Consider the following 11040-nt stretch of genomic DNA (forward strand, 5'->3'; position numbering starts at 1 on the left):
AAATTCATGCCAACAGGTGGCCTGGGTGGCTCAATCGGTTAAGCATCCTACTCTTGATTTCAGCTCAGCTCATGATCTCAGGGTTGTGAGATCGAGCCTTGTGTTGGGCTCCATGCTGGGCACGGACCCTGCTTAAGATTCTCTCTCTCTCTCTCTCCCCTTCTGTTCCTCCCCCCTCCCCCAGCTTGTGGCAATCTCTCTCTTAAAAAAAAAAAATCATGTCAATATTTCAGAAGGTAAATTCCCTAATGGATATAAAATTCTTTTTGAGTTAGAAAGGTTCTATTCTTCATACAACTTTTTTCTTAAATTACATCTTTTGTTTAAAGAAAACAAGTAAGGAATGCATAATACAAAGAAATGAATTCAGCAGTCAATCACACTGACTCAGTTTCCCTTTGCAGATGACCCTGTAGGAGCTGGTGGGAATGAAACCACTCTGCTTCCTGCACTTTCGCACACAGCTTGGGCAAGAGCATAGACACCACTGTGTGGGTTTATTCCAGGGGGAGACGTCTACTTGTCTGCTGTTTTCCTTTGTGTGAAGACAATGACAACGGTTGAAATTACAGGATAGACTATGAGAAGTTAAATAATGCTACGAAATCCCTGAGTCTTCTTTATTCTATTCGAAAAGATGAATAAACAGATGTGAAATCATCCGTGGGCTAAGATGAAAACAAGAATTGAGGGAAATTTAACATTTTTTTTTCTCCGAAAAAAGAAATGGCCATCATTTCTTCTTATTTAATGTAAACGTAATGACTGCTTATGGCAAAAATTTTGAACACAGGGAAATATAGAAGGTGGGGGGGCACCCAAAGGATACCCCATGAACATGATTTTGTGGAGAGTGTCCTGTGTGGGTGAATCACACTGAGACCGCGAGGGGGCAAAGCCTGTCTGCCCCCAGGGGCCCAGCTCCCGGATCTCCCGGTGCTGTAGTGAGCAGGGGATAGAACTGTGGGGAACCCACAGATGCCCAGGTCCCAGTGAGGTCAGGAAACAGTGTTCAAAGACCAGGAGGACTGGCCGCAGGCTCTGTGCTGGTGCCCCACTGGTTCTGTCTCCTGCTCACCCTGTCCTCGCAATGATCTTGAGAATGATAGGCATCAGCCTGGTTTCCTTAGATGGGGGTCCATGCTTAGGGGAGTCCAGCTGTCTGTGCAGGAGACAAAGCTGGGAAGGGTGTTCAAGCCCATTTGGCTCTGGTCCTGCCAGGCCCACCTACCTCCCTGCAAAGGTGATGCCCAGTACTCTCAGCAGGATAAGCTGGGTCTCCATGCCCCGCCCTCCCCGCCCCCCATTGCATGCCTTGGGTAAGAGAAGTGTCCTTTCACGGGACAGTGTGTTTTATCGCAAGAGCCACCAGGGGTCTCTCTGACCAAAACAACCTCCTAGTCTGCTGCACAATCCCAAATTCTCTTAATCTTTTTTTTTTTTTTTTCTTGACGCATCTGGAAATTCAAATAAAGCTCATCGTAATGCAAATGGGAGATGGGACAGAAGGTGAGGCTGGAGTCCAGCTCTGGCATGGGGTACCTCCAAGCTATGGTGTGTGTATTCATGTCTGTGCTGTTAGCCCGCATTTAGCCCTGCAGAGTATGTCGCTGGTATGACTCGGCAGTGAACTTCTCTGCCGTCACGTGTGTCTGTCTGGGCTTCATGCTTTCTATTTCTAGGTTAAGATTTTTTTTTTTAAGCTTGAACATTTTTAAAAAAAAAAAAAGGAGGGGGGATAGTGGTTTTAAAGGCTCATGGTGATTGTCAATGTCCCCAAAGCTCTAAGTTCTGAGACTCCTGTGTTGGCCGTGGGTTTAGAGACCTCCACCCCAAGTCCCTGGGGAGAAGTGTGTACCCCGCCCCGTAATGTACATATGGCCCCCTTGGGGTTACTTGATCCTGAGCAGGGCTTACCTGCTGCAGACCTCTATCTCCTCTCCTATTCGGTGAGGAGCACTGCCCTATTTCTGTCCCAAGTGCAAGGTGGCCCATGGTCACTGATAACCTCCTTAGGCAATGCAGGTGTGCTGTCTCCTGTAGATCTTCCTGAGAAAGAACAAAGTGTGACCTGGGGCCCTCCGCTTCCTTGTCTGCACAAAATGATGTAATAATAGTTTCCCTGTCCCAGGATAGTGGTGAGGAGAGGAGAGCACACGCTGAACACACCACAAATGTTAGCTGCTGTCACTGACGTCATGTGTGACAGTGGATATGTTCTAGATGAACAGCTCACCACCTTTGCACACAAGCACTTGAGACCCACCCTTGTGGGTTCCCTCACCAGCCCCAAGGAAGCATGGTCTTAATGCGTCTGCTTCTCAGACCTCCTGGGCTGTGTGGCTTGCTCTAAAAGAAGCAGCCTTTGTCCAGTAGCTGCGCACCAGGCCGGATTCCCCTCCTCGCTTCCCGGTGGTTCTAGAGCATCAGGCTCTAGACGTGGAGCCTGTGTTCCAAGAATGTGGCAGCGGGAGGCCACGCCCTGGAGAACAGAGTAAGAGTACCCACTGCTGACCTGAGTTCAAAACCCGATTCCACACCGTGAGAAGGTCACCCTACCTTCTGAGCTTCCGAATCAGTGTAGAAGAGAGGAGTTCCTCCTTCCCTGACGTTTGTAGCCTACATGCAATTGACGGTTTGAAAGACACACAATGAGAAGTAGAAAAATGATTAAGTAAAGGGTGCTAGTGAGCAGGAGCGACAAAAAAGGAAAGTGGCTTCTTTTTACCGCATCCTGCCAGCCTGGTTTAGAACCCATGTGCATACTATTCAGGACTTGAGCGTTTTCACCAATCTCTTTTGATGCCTTTCCTTTCTCTCCAGGATGGACTTAATGTCACTTCAAGTATGGTTGCCTAAAGAATATATGAATCCTCGATTGACGAGAACAATCTTGCTGTCCTATTTCTGATGACCCAGCCTCAGGGACTAAATCTATCCCCAGCGCAGAGGTGTGGTGTTTCTGTCTCCGAGTGGGGCGGGCCGTCACGTCCCATGGATTCAGTCGCAGGATAACCTGCCTTTAATCATCCCCTGCGGGGTGGGGGCAGGGAGAGGAAATTATTTTCTGGAGGAATACAGGTATGTTATAAACTTCTGTTTTCTCCTTCCTGTTAAATGCTCAGAATGAAAGCTAAAATTCCTAAGACCTTAGAATCCAGCAAAATTTTGAGTGCAAAGAGGGGATCCTGGGAAGATTGCTGGTGCCAGCCTTGGCCCCTCCTGGTCTCGAACCCTCTCGCAGGATTGTGAAGACCAGCAATAGGCCGCCTTCCCTCCCAGGAACTGTTAAGAAAAGCTAAAGGTGTGGGGTGGAGAGTCCCATAGCAACTTTCGTGGCTCTAATCTCCAGATGGTCACCCTGGGTGGCCCTGGGCGGCCCTGGGCAAGGGTGCTGAAGGGCAGGGGAGGCAACAGACTTGCCCATCTGGGGTCACAGGCTTCATGAAGAAAGGGTGATGTCCGGACTCGACAAGACAGGAAGCTTCTCCTCTTTCCCACCTCACCCCAGACTGGTCCCAACTGATGTTCCTTCATTCGCTCAGCTGGAGGACTGCTGCTTCCCGAAGCAGGCACAAAGCGGACACCCACCCAGAAATATGGCCCAAATGGATACTCATGGGCTAGGGCGTGCCTTTGGAAGGAGATGCACCTGCCAGGAAACGGAAGCACCCCCTGGCTTCTGAGCTCTGCGGGAAGATGGGCTGAGGGCCCAGTGGGAAGGGGGGTGCTTTCCCTCCCTACCTCCCCGCCCCCCACCTCTCCCTTTCCCTCTCTTTTCCTTTTTTCTCCTCTTTCCCCCTTCTCCTTTCCTTCCCTTCCTCCCTCCCTCCCTTCTTCCCATCCCCCCCTTTTTTTCTTGTCTTTTTTTTTTCTTGTTCTTTTCTTCTTTCTTTTTAACAGTTTTGGAGTTGTTTGTGTCACAGTATTCTTTCAAGTCCTGGTCCTCAGTCCTCAACCCCAGCCACAGGACAGGCTGAGTGGGGGCTGCTACCCACTTTCAAGAGGCACTGCCTGCACAGACCCCCAAGACAAGGTGTTCTGGCTGATGCCTTTCCACAACCTCAGTGTGGATTTGACACAGCTGATTGTGCTTTTGTTTCTCCTGACATTAACAATCCACCAATTCCACTGCTGCCCCAGGTGGCCATGACCGGGGATGGTGGGGCCGTGTTGGGTGCACATAGCCAGTTCTTCATCGGCCCATTCGTATCTGATTTCTTGAGACATCTTCCCGAATGGCTTGGCTGCAAGGCCTCTACAAGAGGGAAACAGGCCTGAGTCACAGTCCAGAGTGCAGAGTCTAAAACCAGAGTTGATTGTCCCTCTACTCCTGCTGGCATCGGTGGGCTGCAATGCAGAATTGGCCAGCACAGAGGCGTGCCCAAGAAAGTCGCCCAGTCAGCTCCACACCAGGTGACATGCCACCACCTGAATCTGGTCAAGGCTTCAAAGACCCCGCTCCATCCCCCCAACACCATATAGTATGGTAGACGGAACAATGGCCCCATTGATGTATACACCCTTATCTTCAAACCCTGTGACTGTCACCTTACATGGGACTCTGAAAATGTGATGGAGTTAAGGATCTTGAGATGGGGAGAGTCCCTGATCCCGCAGGTAGGTCAGGGTCATTGCAAGTGGAAGACAGGAAGAGCAGGGTCAGAGAGGAGATGTGAAGATAGAAGCAGAGGTTGGGGTGATGTGCTCGAACCTGGAGGGTGGTGCCTCAAACCGAGAAATGAAGGTGGCCTCGAGAAGCTGGAAAAGGCAAGGGAGTGGATTCTTCCCTCGCACCTCCAGAAGGACCCACCCCGGCCAACACCTTGATCTTGGCCCATAAAACATATTTTGGGCTTCTAACCTCCAGAATCGTAAGATAATAAATTTGTGCCATCTAAGCCACTGAGTTTGTGATAATTTGTTTCAGTGGCCATAGGAAACAGAGTCTCTGTGGGTACCTGAGCCTACCAGTGCCTGCGGTAACAGCCTAAGCCTTCCCCAGACCCACCCAGGCTTCTCCAGAGAAGAGCCAGAAGCTGACTGAGTTTGGAAAACCCTGGTGTAGAAACAGGACTCTTTCATGGAGACACGCCCTCAGAACCTCTTGTGTGCCGATGTGTCTGAAAGAAAGACATGTGCAGAGGGTTTCCGGATGCTCTTAACTGGCAGGTCTGCTTAGTAATAACTCTTCTGGGAGGAGTCTGTGAGGGATTGACCCGAGGTGCCGCGCACCTCTCCCAGCCCATTTGTCTCTGCCCCATGGTCTCCCCTACTCAGGGGTCAAAGGTACCAGCAAAGAGGTGGGAGGAGGGACCCAGAGGATGAAGCCGGGAGTCCTGCCCTTACATTTCAAAAAGGCCCAGCTCCAGGGCACCTGGGTGGCTCAGTTGGTTGAGGATCCGACTCTCAATCCCAGCTTGGGTCTTGATTTTGGGGTTGGGAGTTCAAGCCCTACGTTGGGCTCTGCGCTGGGCTTGAAGCAAACTTAAAAAAGACAAAAAGAAGACAGAACGGCCCAGCCCAGATATACAGCTGAATTAGTAGGAAGACTGCCCGATCAAGCTGAACTGGCATGCCTTTCCCCCAACACACGTGTGCACATGCACACACACGAGCACACACCCCATAATCCCCTACACCGGCCAGGGGGAGGGATGATGGCTCACAATCATGAGGGATGAGAAGGCTCACATTAGGTTAAGCTCCTGAGAAAACACCTCGGACCCTGCCCCCACCCGCACACCACCCCTCCAGGCTGAGTCAGAGGGAGGGTAGAGGAGGGGGCATGTATTTATGGGAGAAAATGCTTGAGCCCCTTTAATTCTGACAGCTCAAAAGTCAAGCAGCCCATCACCTGCCACGCTGCATTTTGCTGTGGAGGCTGTGGGCTGCCCAGAGCTGCTCTCATGGTTAGGGCTGGCAGAACACAGGTGCCACCGGAGCCGTCTGTCAGGTGTGCTGGTGGTGGCCCTTCTGAAGCAGAAGTCACCTGGCATGACCTAGAGAGGGACAGCCCCGGGGTCCAGGGTGCCCAGCCCCGGAAGATTTCCTCGCCAACACACAGCCTGGCAGCGGACTCCCGCGGACTGCTCGGAACTTAGACCTGAAGACTGAGGAGTGAACCGTCCAGGATAGGGAGTGGAGGGTTACTTAAGGCTCCTGAATTCCTGCATGGAATGACTGACATGTCATTTCCAGCCTGGTGGCACTGGCAGTTGCAAAAGCAATTACCTGACAGAGGTTTATAGACTGAGAAGAAACTGCTGGACACCTCAAAGCTTGCTCCACACCAGCTATGGGAGGAAAAGCCCAGGCTTCCTCCCCCTATTCCTTGACATGAACCTTACTGCTCATGGTCGCCCCAGATCCTTAACAGCCTGAGTGGTCAGCAGCCACTTCTCGGTCCCAGGGCCAAATGTCTGAGTGTTGACCAGGACCGACACTCCTGACAGCTCCCTCTCCGCCCGGCTTCTCGAGCCTTGCTGGAACTGTGAATTGTCCATATCGGGAGCCAAACCAAGCAAGTTCAAGCCAAGGGGGGATTTATAATCTGGCTGTAAGAATGTTAAGGAAACAGAGTCGAGCCTTAGGAAGAACTGGGGCTGGGAATCTGAAGGTCACCGGGAACCTATTCCTTCCCTAAATATTTACTAGGCACCTATCCCAATTGTAGGTGCTGGGGCTATAGCAGGCGAACGAAGCAGACAAGGTGCATGGCCTTCAGGACTTGGAATTCTAAGGCAATAGGGAAAGACAGCAATAGACAAACATAAGCACATCTCTGCTAGTGGGAAGCGCCGCAGACTGTGCCACAGGACAGTGGGATGGAGATGATGGCACTGAGGGGGTGTGGAGGGGGGTGTTTTAGCTACGCAGCAGGAGAGCTGTCCCTGCAAAGTGTCAGTGGAAAGATGCAGGCCTGTGTGTGTGAAGGCCTGAAGGGGCCCCAGCTGGGAGCATCCCAGGAGAGCAAGGGCCAGAGAGTGGGAAGGAGCATGGTTGGAAGGGTGGGACCAGAGCTCACAGGGGCATGCCAGCCAGAGCGAGACGCTGATGCCAGCAGAGCCAAGGCTGATGGAAGACATGGGGTAGGGGGAGTTGAGTAGAGGAGTGGCATGATTTCATTTCTGTTTCTAAAGGATCGCTCCAGCAGCTGCGTGGAGAGGGGATTGCAACAAGGCTGCGGGGACAGCAGCAGGCAGGACCGCAGTCCTGGCCCGGCTGTAGCAGCCCTGACCTCGCAGGGGTCCGATGCTCCACACCCTTCTTGTCCAGGAGCTAAGCCTGCACCTGCTGGAAGTTAGTGAATGACCGCACCACCCAGCAGAGCTCTGAAGGAGCCCAAGCCCAAGTCCATCCTGAGCTCCACCTCCCCAGCTGCCATCCGGTCAAGAACGCTAGCTCCCATGACTCTCATGCTGACCCCCTCGCCATCCCTGTGCCCTAGCCCAGACCACCCTCAGACTTCACCTGAGCCATGCCTGGCACAGAAGAGACGTTAAGTACATGTTTGCTGAATTACCATGATACCTTGTCCTTTCTCTCTCTTTACTCTCGGCTGGCTTAAGACAATGGAGTTTCACTTCATCTGAAAAACTACACAAACTAGTCTATAACTGGCTTTTATCAGAAACTTAAGTACTGCAAAATACAGGCAGTGGCTCCCCTTTTTCTCCGGAGATGTAAAACTGTGCTGAGAGTATGCGCTTTGGTCCTGGGCACCTAAATCACTATTACGAGGCCTCTCGGACTCCTCACTACCAACTTCATACCTGAATTTCCACAAAATCGTGTCATTGGCTGCCTAGTCCTTTGATCCTGACCTTGGTGGTGGAAGGTTCTATGACGTCTTTCCCTCTCCCTCTTCTTTCCTTCATGTTAATCCACTGTGAGGTTCTGATGGGATAATAGCGGAGAGATGAAATGAATGTATTCCGCTTGGGGCCAAGTGGGTGAATCAGAGAGCAAACAAGCACAGGCAAGTGTTGAGGGCCACAGGTGGTGATCCGCATGAGGACAATGGCCTGCTTATGCAGACGTCTGCAGGGAGGCATCACCACACTGTGTGTACCGGGAACAGCCCACGAATCTGTCAAGAAGGGAAGGGCTAGACAACTTGAGGCATGTGTTGTATAAGAAAATACTCTGCTGTACTCAAGCCGGATGAGCTAGAGCTACGTATATCAATATGGAGAACTGCCAAAAGCACAATGTTGGGTGAAAAAAGTTGCAGACAGAAAAAATAGAGTGAAATCACTTTATATAAAATTTTATTTGTATTTTTATATTTTTTAAAAAATTCATTTTAGAAAGAGAGAGAGAAAAAGAGTAAGTGTGGGACAGACAGAAAGAGAGGGAGAAAGAGAGGCAGGCTCCTTACTGAGGGCAGAACCCCACACTCGAAGGGCCGGATCCCACAACCCTGAGATCATGACCTGAGTCTCAATCAAGACTCAGACGCCCAACCGACTGAGCCACCCATGCACCCCAATTTGTGTAAATTTTTAAAAGAATAGTTGCATATACTGTTGTAGACATGGGCTTCTGGAGTCAAAGTATACACATGGGATATAGAAGATACCAACTGGGGTTCAGAATAGCAGTTTCCCCCAGGAGAAATGAGGAGAAAGAGGTCTGGAGGGTCTGAGAAGTATTTAGGCTCTTCAACTTATATTTGTTTTTTTTTCTCCAAAGATTTCATTTATTTATTTGATGGACAGAGATCACAAGTAGGCAGAGAGGCAGGCAGAGAGAGAGGAAGGGAAGCAGGCTTCCTGCTGAGCAGAGAGCCTGATGTGGGACTCAATCCCAGGACCCTGGAATCATGACCTGAGCCGAAGGCAGAGGCTTAACCCACTGAGACACGCAAGGACCCTTTCAACTTATATTTGTAACATGTTCTTTCTACAAATCGGAGACAAAAATATCAGCCCTGGTCAAATCTGGATTATGGGTACCTTGGTTTTGAGATACATATATATTTAGCAAATTTATATATACATTTAAAATATGAATAGATTTTTTTAAATGCATGTGGGTCTGCAGTTTGGCAAGAGGTCAGGCCCGAAGCTGCAGAGGAGGGGGTCATCTTCACCAAAAGGTCAGGGGAAGCTGTGGGGCAGACGCCTTGCTCAGGCTGACCTCATTGTTTCATGACACAGAAGGGAGCAAAGATGGCGGGAAACACTTATCTTTAAGCAAGGATGTGGAGACAGAGCAGAGATAGGACTCAGGAGAGGGCTCAGGAAGGAAAACAGGAGGGATACATGATGAGGAGGTTCTAGAAAACACATTTTTTTTTAAGCTGCCCAATATATAGAAATACAGAGAAGAACACAGTGAGTCTCCATGCACTTGCCCTTAACCTCTCCTTGAATTAAATACTCGTCAAGGTTTTGCCCAAATTGTTTCTTCTCTTCTCCCTTTTCTTTCCCTTTTTTGAGTTGCTGAAGCAGTTTAAAGCAAATCCCAGACGCCGTGTCTTTCTACCCCTCTATACTGCAGTGTGCATTTCTAAAATATCCAGGAGTGGAGGGAGATTTTTAAGGAGGGAAACATCAGAAGCATTAAAGGTTGCAAAGGACTGGAAAGAGAAGCAGATGGAGGGGCCGTTCACCCAAGGCCCCCGGACACCAGGAGCAGCGCCTCCTCAGAGCAGGCTGGCGGGGGGAGGGGCCGGCCCCAGAGGCGCTGCTAGGGTTGGCTGTAGGACGCCGTGGAGGCCGCCCCTACAAGAAAGGAAGTTTATCATTTCCAGAAGCCTGGTGGCAAAAGAAAGGCAAAAGAAAACCGCATGGGGATGTGGCAGAGACGACAAAATAGACCTAGGATGGAGGGACATCAGTATCTGGCGGCCCAGAGGGCAGATATGAAAAAGGAAATAAAACGGACGGAACAGATTCCCAGGGCAGAAGTGAGTGAGGGACAGTACGATGGGGCTAATTCTTCAGTCACCAGGAGCGAAGTTGCTCAAAGATCTAGTGGTAGGAAGAAAGAACGTTGATGGTCTTTGAGGACCCCAGTCTGCTGTTTGGGACGGGCCAGTCTGGAATTCCCTGCCGGCACAGGAACCAGGGGTCAAACCAGGATGCTGATAATATTGTGATTTATCGAGCACCTGCTGCAAGCCAGGCGTGTTCATGAATCTCATTTTATCCTCACACACTTTACAGCTCGGGAAGGGGGCTCAGAGGTGGTCAACACTTGCTCAGACACTTAGTAAATCACAGAAGTACTCTGATCACAGGGCTCTTCTGTCTTTGCTCTTGAGTCTGTGGAGTTTCTAAGCTTCTTCTGAGGTCTCCCTCTTGTCCCTCCCCTGCACGCTCTCTCTGGGGCAAGCAGGACTCTCTGGGCACCCCCTACACCCTTCTGTCATGCAGCATCACAGCCGCATGGGCTGGTCCCCGTTTGTTCAGAAAGCCAAGTCTGCAGATGAGGCTGAGCCACTGGAAAGCCTCTTAGAAAAGAAAGCCAAGCTTGTCTCTCCAAGCTCCATGGTCATATTTGCCCCTTTCAGGGGTATGTTACAAAACAAAGTGGTTAACTCAGGACTAGGAGGTGTGTGGGCTGTGATCCATAAACCATATCCTCCTCTGTAAGAAAAGTCCTTGCATGGCCAAGTCGGTGGGACACAGGGCTTCACCCACAGGTGAATGTTAAGTGGGGGACTTGCTTGTGCTCCTCCGTGCAGTGGAGTGGACCAAGCACTGGGTTTGGGCGCAGACCTGAGTTCAAATCCCTCCTCAGATCACCTTGGGCGCATCAGGCAGCTTCCTTGAACCTGAGGATCAAAGGAGAAAGCTGCATAGGAATGCTGGGAAGGTGGAGGAATGAAGAAAGGGGAGTGGGGAATGAACGGTCAGCCAACCCTCGCTGAGTTTAACTGGAGTGGATCAGTGTGTTGGATATGTTCTTCCAAAGAAGATCACCATGGTAATGGAGAAATTTCAGGTGGGTGGCTTCAATACTCCCATTTGAAGATTCCTTAAGTAACTGACCTAAGGTGACCCTGATGGACTCCTGGCCAGATGTCTT

Source organism: Neovison vison, chromosome 5 (genome assembly GCF_020171115.1).
Source record: "Neovison vison isolate M4711 chromosome 5, ASM_NN_V1, whole genome shotgun sequence".
Taxonomy (NCBI): Eukaryota; Metazoa; Chordata; class Mammalia; order Carnivora; family Mustelidae; genus Neogale; species Neogale vison.